The sequence below is a fragment of the Bicyclus anynana genome, chromosome 12 (genome assembly GCF_947172395.1).
Source record: "Bicyclus anynana chromosome 12, ilBicAnyn1.1, whole genome shotgun sequence".
Lineage (NCBI taxonomy): Eukaryota > Metazoa > Arthropoda > Insecta > Lepidoptera > Nymphalidae > Bicyclus > Bicyclus anynana.
In genome coordinates this window covers 10,398,934-10,413,944 of record NC_069094.1, presented here as the reverse complement: position 1 = coordinate 10,413,944, position 15,011 = coordinate 10,398,934, and the positions used below count along the sequence as shown (strand labels likewise).

At 35.8% G+C, this 15,011-nt stretch overlaps 1 protein-coding gene across 2 annotated transcripts in view; it reads right to left on the bottom strand.

Moving 5' to 3' along the window:
* Window positions 1-15,011, bottom strand: part of LOC112054017 (protein roadkill) — an 88,089-nt gene that overhangs the window by 62,393 nt on the left and 10,685 nt on the right. For both annotated transcript variants that reach the window (XM_024093653.2, XM_024093654.2), the window contains exon 2: window positions 2,283-2,318. The gene's annotated coding sequence lies outside the window, so the exon portion shown is untranslated. The remainder of the gene's footprint in view (window positions 1-2,282; window positions 2,319-15,011) is intronic.

The following is a 15,011-nucleotide window of genomic DNA, read 5'->3' as shown; positions in this document are numbered from 1 at the left end:
GAGTTTCCACTCGGTAATATAAACCTAATTTACTTGTAAATTGTAGGAAAAACATAATTAGAGCAGACATGTGTGACGGCCTCCGTGGCGCAGTGGTATGCGATGGACAGACAGAGGTCCTGGGTTCGATCCCCGGCTGGGCCGATTGCGGTTCTTAATTGGTCCAGCTCTGGCTGGTGGGAGGCTTCGGCCGTGGCGTAGCGTTCCGGTACAATGCGTCGAGCCTCAATAGCTCAACGGTAAGAGCGGTCGGACTCATAACCGAGGGGTGGTGGTTCGATCTCCGCTCCTTGGTCTATTGTCGTACCAACTCCTAATACAGTCTTTCCCGATTAGTTGGAGTTGAATAGGAATATTGGTCATATTTAAAAAAAATATCGTGTAGAAACAGAAAAGTGTGTGGATTTTCATCCTACTCCTAACAAGTTGGCCCGCTTCCATCTAAGGTCGCATCACTTACCATCAGGTGAGATTGTAGTCAAGGGCTAACTTGTAAATAATAAAAAAAGAAGTATTACAGAACGTATTTCCATCTATATAAACAAAATCTAATTATAATGAACAAATAAAGAGTAGGGCACGTCGCGACATCGAACTCTCGAGTCGACTGTCTTTTCTCTGGCTGAGAAAGCTTGGAACACGGCTGGTGAAAACCTTGTGAGTTACGACCCACCTACCAGCTGTCACGACTCGTGCGCGCCTTTATACTCCCGTTCATGTTGAGAACACATGTAAATATTGAGAAAACACTCTTACTAGACTCCCAGTACTAGACACTTAGGGACAGAAAACTTGCTCTACCAGTATAAGGCATTTTCAAAAGAGCAATCTATGAGTAGACAGTGTTGAATAGTAAAAAGATGGTCCAAAATTGTATAGAGCCCAGGATCAGTCATTGTACCCTGGCGGAAATAAAAGAAGATTATTTTTTTAACTAGTTTCGATTATACTGATCTACGAATTTACTTTAATTATTTCGAAATAATATTGATTCTCCCCCAAGAACTGCAACAATAATATGGGTAATTTATTTCTTTATAATTAGTTAGATTTATTCACTTATTTGGATTTTATTTTTTTAAATTTTAATGATGCGGGGTACGAGTGGACCTGAAATGGACCATCTCTTTTCAATACGATGTAACTCTCAAGTGTGAATAAACGTAAACAATTATTTATTAATAGGCTTCGCAAAATAACGCATAATTCAATATTTCTCAAATGAAAATTATAGTTTTTTTTTAAATATTTACTGAAATACTAATAAAGTAAATAGTAAGTAAGTCCTTGTGTTGGAAAAATTATCTAATTGTCATCTCTCAGATACTCATGTTACCATATGAGGTAAGTTTAGTATCAAAAAATGCAGACGACTCATGATGAATTTTACTATGACACTGCTTGTAAAAAAATGTACGAGAATCTATATGTATACTAATATTATAAAGAGGTAGTTTGTGGTGTTGTAGGGATTATTTCTGGATATACTAAACTGAATTTGAAAATCCTTTTACCACTAGAAAGCCACGATATATGTGAGTGTCATGGGCTATATTTTATCCCCGTACTCTCACTAGGACGGGTTATCTCATTTATAAATCCGCTTTGTTAATCAAGTAGCTAATCGACTATTTTTAAATTATTAAAAATTGCAAGTGTTTGTAATTTTTCATTGTCTATTAATTTGGTAACCAAAAAATGCTGTCACCTTTTTTAAATAAACACGTAACGCTGCAGTGAAAGTGCATCCACGGTCAACGCGTCCGCGCACACCGTTCAGACAATTTTTCAGCGAGAAGAGAGAAACGGCAAGAAAGTGCCCAAAAGCAGGAGAAGGTAAAGTAAAAATTTGAAAGCGCCACACAATAGAGCGTTGTCGAAATTGGAAAGTCGAGTGGTGCGCGCTGATTGCGTAACATCTCTTACGGAGCGCGGCGTGACGCTGACGAAAGGTACCGTGTGACGTCACCGGCACGAAAGTGCATCGCCCCCCCCCCCCCCAACCCCCCCACGGCGCAGGGCAGTGCACGTGTGCACCGCTTCCTGCACCAGAGGACTTTCTATTGGGAAACCGCGCACTCTCGAAGTTCTCGCCTTCTCTTCGCTGTTGGGAAATTCAACTCTCGCGCGCAACACGAACAAGATGCATCTGATTGAGCAATGACGCGGTCCACTTTACAGTGCACTTACACAATTAGAGAGGCTCGGCCGAGTGTTATCTGTTACTACGTATCGACACCGAATGTATACGATACGTGTACGTATCACAAAATATTACTTACAGCTTTGAAGTTATTTACTGTGTCCGGTTACGAAGCCTGCAACAGAGAAAAAACGGTAAATAAAATAATCAATAATCACCAAGGATAACAAATTAACAAATAGATATTTTTATTTTTTTATTTTTACACCGTGATAGTTTTTACGAATAAAGCTAAAAGAACTATATCGGAGAATATATTTGAATTATTGGATTAATTTTAATATAATAAGTTTAAAACAAATTATCTAACCGCGTTTATACACTAAGATCTTTTAATTTTTAAACTATAAATCTGGTTTTATTGCGTTTGTCATCAGTAGATAATTTATTAAGCGGACGGTTTATACGTATAAATAATGTTGTGGTTTTCACGCGAACAAAGTAATATGCGTCCACTAGTTTATTGTCAAAAGTTAAGTTATTTTTACGAATTAGCCTTAAATTAAAGAACGTTTTAAAAACGATGATTATTTTACACCAAATTGCATTTTGAGATGCAACAGGTTAAATGAAGAGTGAGCAAAAGCATAATAATTAACGTTGTTGCTACAGTTTTCTTAGACCTAAATTTAAAAATTTCATTTGTTATTTTTACATATGCAATGACATTAGGGTATATACAATGTAATATATTTACCTACATATCTATAACACTTAACACACGCCTAGTAACACGGTCCAGGCCAGTCGTAATACGGTCAATGATTATAATTACGGTCAATAATTTTCAAATAAAAGATAATGCGTTGTTTAATTAATGTGGGAGCTTCAAAAAAGTATTGCAATTCCGAATATGTACTATATAAATGTCACGCTGATTGACCAATAAGTGAGAGAGGTTAAAAAATTGAGGTCTCAGCTACGCAGGACGCTCCTCAAAGCAGTTCATGGTTGAATTGTACATGTACAGTATTCAAATAACCCTTCGCATTTTAATTTATATCTTTACCCAGCATCATAAGGTTGATTATGCTTTATCGAATTAAAAGCAGTTCCTAATTGTCGGATTGAGAACGGCTCGCGATTAAAATGACAATATTATCTTTAACCACTTATGTATAGAGTCCGGTTTTCTTTGTACCGCTTCGGCATTCAAGAAGTAGGTTGAGTCGACGCACACAAACGTAGAATACACTTGTATATCAAAAACTCTCATTTACTCTACGTCACGAGATGTTAAACTTTATGCATAAACTATAATTAAAATATCGGTAACTAATAAATTATTTAAAGTAAAATGGAGAGATTTAGATGAATTGTATCTGGATTCCTAATCTGTTATAACCCGTGCTACAGACGTGCAGTTTTAACTTATCAATCTAACTGTTCAGTTAAATCGTACGTGTGTAGTGTCCGTCAGTTCTAACAGTCAGTAAATTATTCTGATGATTTTGATTATAATTTCAATGAGGATGGTGACTAGGTTTGAATATATTGATTTTTATGAGACATTCCGAATATCTAGTTTCCGAATATATAGTTAACTTATTTATACGTAAAAAGCAAATATTGTCTGTATGTTTGCAAAATAAATAGGATTATAAAATTTAAAAATCTATTAAAATCTTTTAATAATTAGATGAAAATTTATATAGCTTTAGCTTCCTTACATTAAACGTGACATTTTACAATATGATAAACATAAACGCACAAATAACAAAAATATTTGTAACACCCATACAAATCTAACGATATTATGATCTACGTCATTAATTCGTGCCATTTTGTATGGGGCGTTTTTCAAGGATCCGTGGCAGACATTATCACCTTTAAATCCCTGTAGCTCCGAAAGCAATGATCGCAAATATCCTGTTACTTTCACAAAATTGCTTTACTATTAGCATAAGTACTCCTAATTTACGAGTATAGGTATACAATTTAAGAAACTGTCATCATCCCTATTAGATAAAACTGTACAGCAAAAACTGCTTTGTTAAAACTGAACGTCTGCAGTACGGGTAGGTAATATCAAAATACCTCATGCATTCATTCTCTTTTATAAATTTTAATAAACCTCAAATTGAATCGAAGGGAGATTTTATCAAAACATCAAACCACTTTAGAAAGTAAGTAGCAATTAGCATCGGGAAAGTTGTTTCATGCCGAATAGATTTAAATTGAAAAGCAATGCTCGACTAAGTTTCCTAGGCCATAAATACTATCAGAAAATCGAGCGGCCTGTGTACTTTCTAGCGCTGTGGTAGGCAACAGTTACCATTTCTGGTGATATAATAATAGCTGGGGAGTCAAAGAGGCTTACTATAACGATGAACTAGATATGACTCGAATATTTTGTGAGCTTCATTAATAATTCCTATATCTTTTAGTTTGTTAGGAAGTATTTCGTGATTAACTGATTTAGAATTACTCGAGCGCTTTGAAGCCTACAATAGCTCAACAGTAAGAGCGGTTGGACTCATCACCGAGGGGTGGTGGTTCCGTTGCCTTCCGTTGGTCTATTGTCGTACTCACTCCTAGCACAGTCTTTCCCGACTAGTTGGAGGGGAATGGGAATATTGGTCATATTTAAAAGATACGGCAAATAAACGGAAGGAAATATGATACAAAAAAAATTACTTTTCATGCCCTATGAGTAAGTAGCCTTACTACTAAGTATGACTCGTCAATATTGGTGGGTATGGTTAGGACAACCAAAAAAAAACATCAGAAATACTCAACCAGCACGTCAGATTACGCTAATGACGTCAATTAAAAGTAAAAATATTTGCCTTTAGAAAATCAGACGACTAAGGGTAACCTAAGAGTTACGATTACAAAATTAAATCCTTGTATTTCAGTTCTTGATTGAAGCGTGGTAACTCTTTTATTTGAAGGAAATAATTGCTCATATAATCCCTAGTATTTTCTGACGATTTGGGCAAGCCGAAGTAATAAAAATTGTCAATAAAAAAGTCTACGTCGTCGTAAAGAGTAATATAACCATTTATTTTATTTATTTATTTTATTTATTCTTCCTATAATAAATAATATAATTTAATATTTCCTCCTGACGCTCGAGTAAGTACAAATTTAACATCACAGGCCCCCCCGTCCATTAAGTTATTCGCAGTGCTGGTCTGACGCGCCTACGCAGACTTCAGCTGCATTTACCTCGCTAATGAGTTTGCATACAAAGGGCAAGTAGGGCTTCACTGCAATCAAACCGTAAAACGTACCTGGTGAATATTATTTTTATGAAAAAACTACGCGACTTCACCCGCGTGGAATTCAGTTTTCGCGAGAACCATGGATTTTTCCGGGATAGTAGTAGCATTTGTGTGTTAATCCAGAATCTATTTCCATTTCAAATTTCAGCCAAATCGCTTCAGTAGCCGCAGCGTAAAGGAGGAACAAACATACTTACACACACCCATATTCGGCTCACTATTTAGCACGAGTCTCCTCTCAGAATGAGAGGGGTTAGGCCATAATCCACCATCCATATTCGGCACTATTGAGCACGAGTCTCCTCCTGGTAGACTTCACACACTCAGAGAACTAAGATAATTCTCAGGTCTGCAGATTTCTTCACTATGTTTTACCTTCATGCTACGCTAAAATATATTTTTTCTGAAAACTTCATAGCAAATAAAAATTAACAAAAGTATTATTTGCTGCAAATGAAATCAATCTTTATTTAATTCTAAATTACAATTTATATTTTCATTTATTGATTTTTTATTATTTTTCTGTTTACTTAAAAGACACGTAATAAATTAACACAAAAACATCATTTCGGATATCCGTACGTTGAAATTCGTGCAGCAAAGGACACCTCGCGTTTGTAACGCGATGAATTATGCATTCAAAAGTACTTGAAGACAGATAAATCGCAAGAGATCTCGTCGAGAAATACGTTCACCGTCCTAGATGTGCGTTAGGTACTTTCGTTTTGAAATCGGCTCGTACAATTGGCCGTATCGAGATAAAAGCAGACCAGCTGCACGGAGAACGGTGGCTGCGCGCATTCCGACGTTTCTAATATATCCTTTACCTCCATACCTTCAAGGTATTGTGGTGTACTGCAATCGGAACTCGTAATGAACGTTCAGAGCATAAAATTGTGTGAGTGAATTGAAAACCTTAATTAGTTTAAAACACAATAAACGCTATTTTGAGAATTCAATGCAACCAAATTTAATTTATACACCAAACCATGAAGTAGCGAATGCTCCTTTTCTAACAAAGCACATTAAAATTTAATTAATTTATTAACTTAATTAATTTAAAATAAAGCAATACTTTTAATATGTATAAATTTTATTAAAACCACTTCAAATAAATTGATACCTTAAGTAGTTTGAAGCACAATAAACGCTATTTTGAGAATTCAATGCAACCAAATTTAATTTCTACACCAAACCATGAAGCGACAGCTCCCATTCCTAACAAAGCACATTAAAATTTAATTAATTTAAATTAAAGCAATACTTTTCATAAGTATAAATTTTGAATTGATCACTACGCGCAGTTTGTTCCGGGTCTATAAAATGCTAAATATTTTTTTTTAAATTTATCTTATTGCATTTTATAGTTCAATTTAATTTAATAATGCTAACTAGAGCTTACGTTTATTTTCCAAAAATACAATAAAATGTTAATAACAATATTAGTATGCAAATATTAATATGCATAACGTTTACTTTTACGACAAGTAAAAGTAAGCGTTTTGCATATTATTATTGGTATTATTTTGTTTTGTTGCATCTAAAAAATTAATATACACACTTAAATTAAAAAGTATGAGTATTTTCCTCTTCAGATAATATTTATAATTAATAATTAACTTTGCTTGTAATTATTATAGCAATTATCTGATTCACTAATTGGCTATTTTTTTTTCTAATTGCAAGGTGCCAAAACATAAAAAAAGTTCAATTTAAAAAAATATATATAATTCTAAGGTTTAGGCGAGGCCGTGACTGTCGAAATTCATACTACACGGCTGGACCGTGACACAATTTAGTGGAGCATTCATTTTGTATTCGCCACTCTATCTTGTCTGTGTCATGAAACGATAAACATTGAAAATCAGGAATTTAAAGCACTGTACAAAAATGTCTGATAATGATTAATTAATTTTATCACACTAATAAAACGTAAAAACATTAAAAGGATTTTAAGCGAGCGGCAATAAATTTATATTTTGTTTGTTTTATCAACTAGCAGACGCCTACGACTCCGTCCGGCCTTAGACCTTCTTAATCCGACCCTACGTCTATAGTTTAACTTATAGTTAAATAAACTACCTCCCTGCCAAATTTCGACTTTGTACGTCAAGCAGTTTTCGAAATTTCGTGAAGAGTGAGTGACCTTTCGTTTTTATATATTTAAATAGAGTTCGTATGGAAAACACTGTATATTAAAATGGTCCAGCTGTGTCAGAGATTAGCCAGGACAAAAGCAGACAGTTAAAAATTTTCAGAATAGATTTTTTGAAATAGATCGTAGAAGTATTTATATACTTTCATATAATATGCATTTAGTGCCGAGATAAAAAATACAAACAGACAATTTAATTTTATTTATTTGTATAGACAATCTGTCGTGAAGGGAGGTGTATAATACACGGGCACATTAAATTCCGTGTCATTTATGCAGTTAGTGTGCGCCAGATTTCATAAGCGATCTCTCTGTACCCTGATCTAGGTTAGGTGGTCGTCAGCGACGGCGGTATCGAGCGCGTCCGATGTTAACCTACATACATCCGTGGCACACATACTGCTACGTTCCACTTGGCGATCGGAACGTCCAAAATACTCTGTATCCCGTGCTACAGAACTGCAGTTTTAACTGCACAGTTTTCTATCTAGTCGAGTAGTGTGAAACATGCGAATATTCGTTGGAATACCAATAAAAATAGCGATCGCTCATTCGCCGCGGGATAAATTTCTGAGAAAGGAGTATGTTTTATAATTTTTAAGAAAAAGAAAAATATTAAAATTAAAAGAAATGACTTTTTGTCCTTCCATTGTAACGAATACTTGCAGGTATTTTTTTATTGACTAGACTTAAAAATAGAAATGTCGAACTGCGCACTGCAGTCAGAACATGACGATCGTGTATTGCAGAACATTTTGCTCACGAAAGACACACAACGACTCATCTAAAAAAGTGGGTTCTTTAATGTAGATACAATTTTATATTAGACATTCAGAATTTCGTTCAAAATCATTTATAACCGTTAAATGTACTATTAAAATTTCTACATAAGATTCTTATTTTCTACAAAGGAACCACTCTAAAAACATTAAATAATTAAAATTATAAAAATGGTAAATCACAAATTTTTGAAAACAATAATATTAATAAACTACATTTTTTTCTGTTTTCAATGCTCGCAAGTCGCAACCAAGTGGAATGGAAAACTGCAGTCGTGAGCGTGATCGTTAGGATCCCTAAGTGGAACGTAGCTATAGAGCTACTGAGCAGTCAGTTGGGGTCGAGTATGCCCGTGGCCGTACGTGAAATTCGTGACCCCGCCCTACCTCTGTTCTCCTACCACAATCGCCCCGTTGGACACACTCATTGTATTCTATACATCGCATGGTATGGAACACCAGAGGCGATGCTGCTTGCGACTGACATTTGGACGCAGGAAACGTTGAAAACATATTTTATGCTTCTATTGTTTCATTTTTTAATATCTTGAATTTCTTAAAATCTGTATATCCACACTAACATTATAAATGCGATATACGTCTGTCTGTTACAATATTGGCTTGTTAAAATTCTGGACTGACCAAGTAAAACCCGCTCTCCATGGATCGCTCCACAAATGTGTTAGAGAAGCCACAATACGGGAGGAACGGCGACGGATAGTGAGGCTTGCCACCGCACCCAAATGACGACCACGACCACTCTGTCAAGAGTGTGACGACAAAGAAGAAGTTACAATTTTAAAAACGGCTAAACCGAAACCGTAAAATGGGACCTTGGAGCAGAACATAGGCTATTGCTGGAAAATCAGGCTTTTACGGGATTTGTGAAAAGCAGAAATTCAGTCGCGCTCTACTATTAGTTTACTCTAGTACGCATATATAAAATTAAATCGGACTAGTTACACAATTTGTCAAATCCAGAACGACTGAACGGATCTGGCAGACATAGAATCAGTCTGAACTATTACATGGGCTACTCCCGAAAATTCCATGAAAGGGGCACAGCTATTAACGACCTCCGTGGCGCAGTGGTATGCGCGGTGGATTTACAAGACGGAGGTCCTGGGTTCGATCCCCGGCTGGGAAGATTGAGATTTTCTTAATTTGTCCAGGTCTGGCTGGTGGAAGGCTTCGGCCGTGGCTAGTTACCACCCTACCGGCAATGACGTATCGCCAAGCGATTTAGCGTTCCGGTACGATGCCGTGTAGAAACCGAAAGGGGTGTGGATTTTCATCCTCCTCCTAACAAGTTAGCCCGCTTTCATCTTAGACTGCATCATCACTTACCATCAGGTGAGATTGTAGTCAAGGGCTAACTTGTAACGAATAAAAATATATATATATATATTTATGAAAAATAAATACTCATATTATAAATATGAAGTACAATTTGAAGATAAGTTTGTAGTAAGTAGATATCTACAGAAAAAGATAGATCTAAATAGCGCCACAATGAGTCATTTCATACTAATATTGATATACCTGATAAACTAGATTTCATTATAAGAACTAGATACCTACTGAACGAATTTTCCGAAACCAAAACCTACTATAGTATTTTTTATTATTATAAATTAACAAGCTGATGCCTACGATTTCGCAACACTTTGTTTGTTGTTTTTGAATACCGACACCGATTATTATTCATCGTCATATTAAGGTGGCCATTGACGGTCAATTATTCTCACGTTTCTGAAAAGCAAACGCCAGTACCAGTGACCAACACACGATCAATTAAAGTCGTGGGTGCTGCAGAAATGTGAGAATAATTGACCGTTTGTGGCTAGCATTAGAACCCATTAAAACAAAACTTTGTCAAATCACACTACTATAATAAAGGCGAAAGTTTGTGTGTGTGTGTGTGTGTGTGTGTGTGTGTGTGTGTGTGTGTGTGTGTGTGTGTGTGTGTGTTTGTTTCTCCTTTGCGCTGCGGTGACTGAAGCAATTTCGCTGAAATTTGGAATGGATATTGATTTTACTCTGGTTTAACACATAAGCTACTTTTCATCCTGGAAAATTCCATGGCTCCCGCGGGATTTGTGAAACACTGAATTCCACGCGGACCATGTCGAGGGCGTCCGCTAGTTGCTAGTTACATACTAAAACCTTCGTCATGTGTTGGTGGAAACTATATAAAAATCATTTTAGTACTTAATTTTGGAGTTTATCGCGAACAGCCAGACAAACAAACGCAGAAGACTTTGTTTTATATATTTGTAATAGAGACTCACCCGATCTATACCACAGAAGATTGCTATTAAAGAAAACGGAATGAAATACGTACTTCAATTTGATAGCGATTGAAGCTATTAACTTAGAGTCAAACAATTCGTTGCACGTTTTTCACAGCAATTATTTGCTTTGTTCGCCAATTTGCTGAATGGCTAACTGCACTTTATCTAGACAAATGCATAACAATTTAACAAAAGTTTTTTTTTAATAAAAAAAATATAACATTTATACTAATAATGTTAACTGATTACTATACAAAGTCGTAGTCGCCTGGAATGTTGCCAGAATGCATTTCCGCGGAGAACAACCTCCCTGATACGTTTTCGTATATATAACGTTTCATAATAAGACCCCAGGATCTCTAGTTTGAGGAGAAAATGCAACTATCTATACGAGTGTATGGAAGAATTAAGCGTCTCGTCGGTCAAGTCATAACTTCTTATATGAGGATAAGCCGCTTAATAACGTAACGCGTTACGGCGCCATTGTTTGGCTTCCCTTTCTCTCACGCATACGGCAGCAGATTTTTTTTGTTACGGTCCATGAATTCGGTTCGAGTCAGAACTCAGTTGGGCTTTTAAAATCGATACTGATGTTTATAAATGCGAAAGTGAGTTTATTTGTTAATTTGTTACGCTTGTGGTATTGACTACCGACAAGGTCACTTGAAGTTACAAAAAGGATCCCTAATTTTTTTGAAAATATAGCCTATAGCCTATAAATGGGCTATCTATCACTGAAAGTAGTTTTCAAATCGGACCAGTAGTTCCTGAGATTATCGCGTTCAATCAAACAAACAATATAGCCTTCCTGTATAAATGGGCTATCTTATTATAACGTATTTTTAAAATCGGACCAGTAGTTCCTGAGATTAGCGCGTTCAAACAAACAAACAAACTATTCAGCTTTATAATATTAAGTATAGACATATCTTTATATCTCTAGTATAAAAAATCGTTGAATGATGATGGTGATGATTGGAATTACGCCGCCCACCAGTTTCAGCAATTTCAGCTATAAACTGCTAAATTAGATGGTTTCATTTTCCCGCGTTCGCTCACTGTAATAACCGCGAATAAACTAAATTAATTTGCTTTTAACTTCCTCGTGAAAATAAAATACAACTGTTGCCTGGCCTGACATAAATTCTGAAACCTTGTTCGTTCTCAAGTTTTGAGTCAATCAGGTGCTATTATTTAGGGTATAACCCCTCAATATATAAGCGCATAAACTTCTATGTCAATTTAAAAACATGTTCACTAATGAAAAGCTACGTTACTAGCAAGAAACATCTTCCTTCCTACTTAATATTATAAACGCGAAAATATGTATGGATGTTTGGATGTTTGTTACTCTTTAACGCCGCTACTATTGAAGCGATTTGGCTAGAATTTAGAATGGAAATAGATTTTACTCTGGATAAACACATAGGCTACTTTTTATCCCGAAAACCCGATGGTTTTCGGGATAAAAAGTAGCCTATGTGTTAATGTGTTAAAATGGTTTCCCGAGATTTGTGAAAGGTGATGATTTTAATGATATAATAAATTATAGCATGGATTAACACATAGGCTAATTTTTATCTTGGAAAAATTCATGGTTCCCGAGGGATTTGTGAAAAACTAAATTCCACGCGGACGAAGTCGTGGGCGTCCGCTAGTTAGTTATATTTTTTTCCCCCGTATTCCCACGGGAACGGAAACTACGTGAGTGAATCCACGGGACTGTTTAGGGAATATGGTTAGTAAATACTATGTACTAATCCCTGATAGCCCAGTGGATATGACCTCTGCCTCCAATACTGTAGGGCGTATGTTCGAATCTGATCCGAGGCATGCGCAATGCACATCCAACTTTTCAGTCGTGTGCAATTTTAGAAATTACATATCACGTGTCTCAAACGGTGAAGGAGAAACATCGTGAGGGAACCTGCATACCTACCTGAGAAATTTCTTAATTCTCAACGTGTGTGAAGTCTAACAATCCGCATTGGGCCAGCGTTACTGTTGGCCTAACCCATCTGAGAGGAGACTCGTGAGCACTCAGCAGTGAGCCGAATATGGGTTGATAATGATGATGATGATGATGATGAAAATGCACTACTTTTAAACCCAGCCCGCAAACGTAGTTGCAGTTTGGCCCACAGCATGTCAAAGATTGCCTATACCTGGTTTAGGGAATATGGTTAGTAAATAGTAAAAACTATGTACTAATAACTAAAATACCGACAATGACATGAAATTCTTTACTTATAATATTAACGTATCGTAAATTATCATTGCCGATGACAGGTAGCTGCGGATTATTTTATTTGTGCCATAAATAAAACTTGTCAGAGCCTGTGTAATTTCCAACATATATAAATCGTGAGTTGTTAATGGTAATATGTCAGGAAAAATTAGCGCTAACGAAATAATAAGCGTTTAGAATAAATGTTAACTTTTAAACATTACTAGCGGACCCGGTCAAGCTTCGCTTTTACCACATTGGCTAGTACATTTACTCGTACGCAAACTAAGCTATCGGCGACAAACAGAAACTTTAGCCGCTTATGATAAGATGTTATAAAACTTGCTGTGTTTCTCAGTGAAGAGTTGTTATGGTTGCCGGTGAAATTCTCTGTTTTAGTTTCTGTCTGTAACTGTCTGTACTGTCCTGTTTCTATCAATCTAACATTAAAATGTAAAAATACTATTATTTTTTAAGTTAACCCGCGTAGTACAAATACAATTGGCCTTTGTTACTAGCCAATGAGACGATTATCTTAGCATTCCATGGATTCACCGTGCGGGTGCAGGGTCCATTGCATGGTAGAGAAGAAACTCCGAGCAGAGTCCTGAACTTGTGACTACAGGATGTAGAGTCAAGGAATTTCTTGACGATCGATCAACACTCCCCGTTCTCTGCTCGTGTTGTTCTCCCTGCCTAGCCAAATTTGGTAAGATCGTATTAGAGCAGCTTTGGATACTCGTTCTAATATAGAACTAGATTCACTTCTAGAGAGTCTAACGTCTTTAAGCAAATTATAGAGAGATTTTGCTGGTAATCCTCTCGCACCTATTTCTACGGTGTACAGACTAACTACATAGCCATTTTTAGTGAGTTCATTTGTTAGGTCATAATATTTATTCACTTTTACACTGTGGTCCTTCGGAATCCATTGATCAAAGAATTTTTGAAATCGGTTTATCGGTTTAGTCGTGAAAGCTTAACACAAAAAACAACAAATTCACTTTTCTAATATTAGTTGGTATTCAATGGTCACAAAAATTCAGATGACAAAGCAAATTGTCCTGAATGTTTACAATAAGGGCATTCCCGTCCCGTGTGCAATGGTGCAGTCACCAAGGGTCGACGCCCGGCCTGTAGGTACTCTGCACACCACACACCACAAATCAATAACCTGATTTGTACTACATATCAATTATGTGATACACTTAACATTATGTACATGATTATGAACTATACACTGTATACCTAATGAACGGTAGTTGACCTGAAATTATTCACTTGCATACATAAACGCCATAAACTTTGAATTATATTATTCTTCGAGAAATTAGTTACTTTAATTGAATATGCGATTTCGAATAGGGCATATGTCGGATATTCTGTACATACATATCACAATAATATAAAATATCTAATAACATATTTAGATTAATTTTAAAATAAATAATTTCGAAGGCGAATTAGCACCAAAATGTAACACAATAGTTACTTTTAGAAATTATAATACACTGGTTTGGAAAATAATTTTTTTTTTTATTTTTACATTTAAAATTTTCAGACATGCGCCCTTTTCGAAATTGCATATTCTATTATTATTATTAGTTAATAATTAAAAATAAAAGAAATATTCTGTTGCACACAAAAAGTACAAAAATAAATTTAAAACATTAAAAAGGAATAAATTAAACTAATAATTAGCATGCAAAGGCGGCTTTATTGCTAAAAACAATCTCTACCAGGCAAGCCCTGACTAGAGGATTTGAGGAGATAAGATCAAGTTGTCGAACTTATAGCAAAACTTAAACAAAAAAAAAACAATTTATAGTAAAACTTTAACAATATATCAACTTTTGCCCTAGGATCCGCCCACTTGAATATCAAGCATACTCGACCCAAAGAGAAATCCAATCGCCAACTGTGTTCAATATCGTGATACCAGCAGGCTAATTCACTAACTTTGACGTATGTTACTTGACCTATACGAAATTGAGATTCGTACACAATACATACAGTAGGTAGATGACATTTCTCAGTTGAACATCAATCATTTTAATGAGTTAATTAGAGACCAAATTAGTAAATAGGCCAGCAGTAAGTCCAGATTCGTCTATATTCGTCATCAT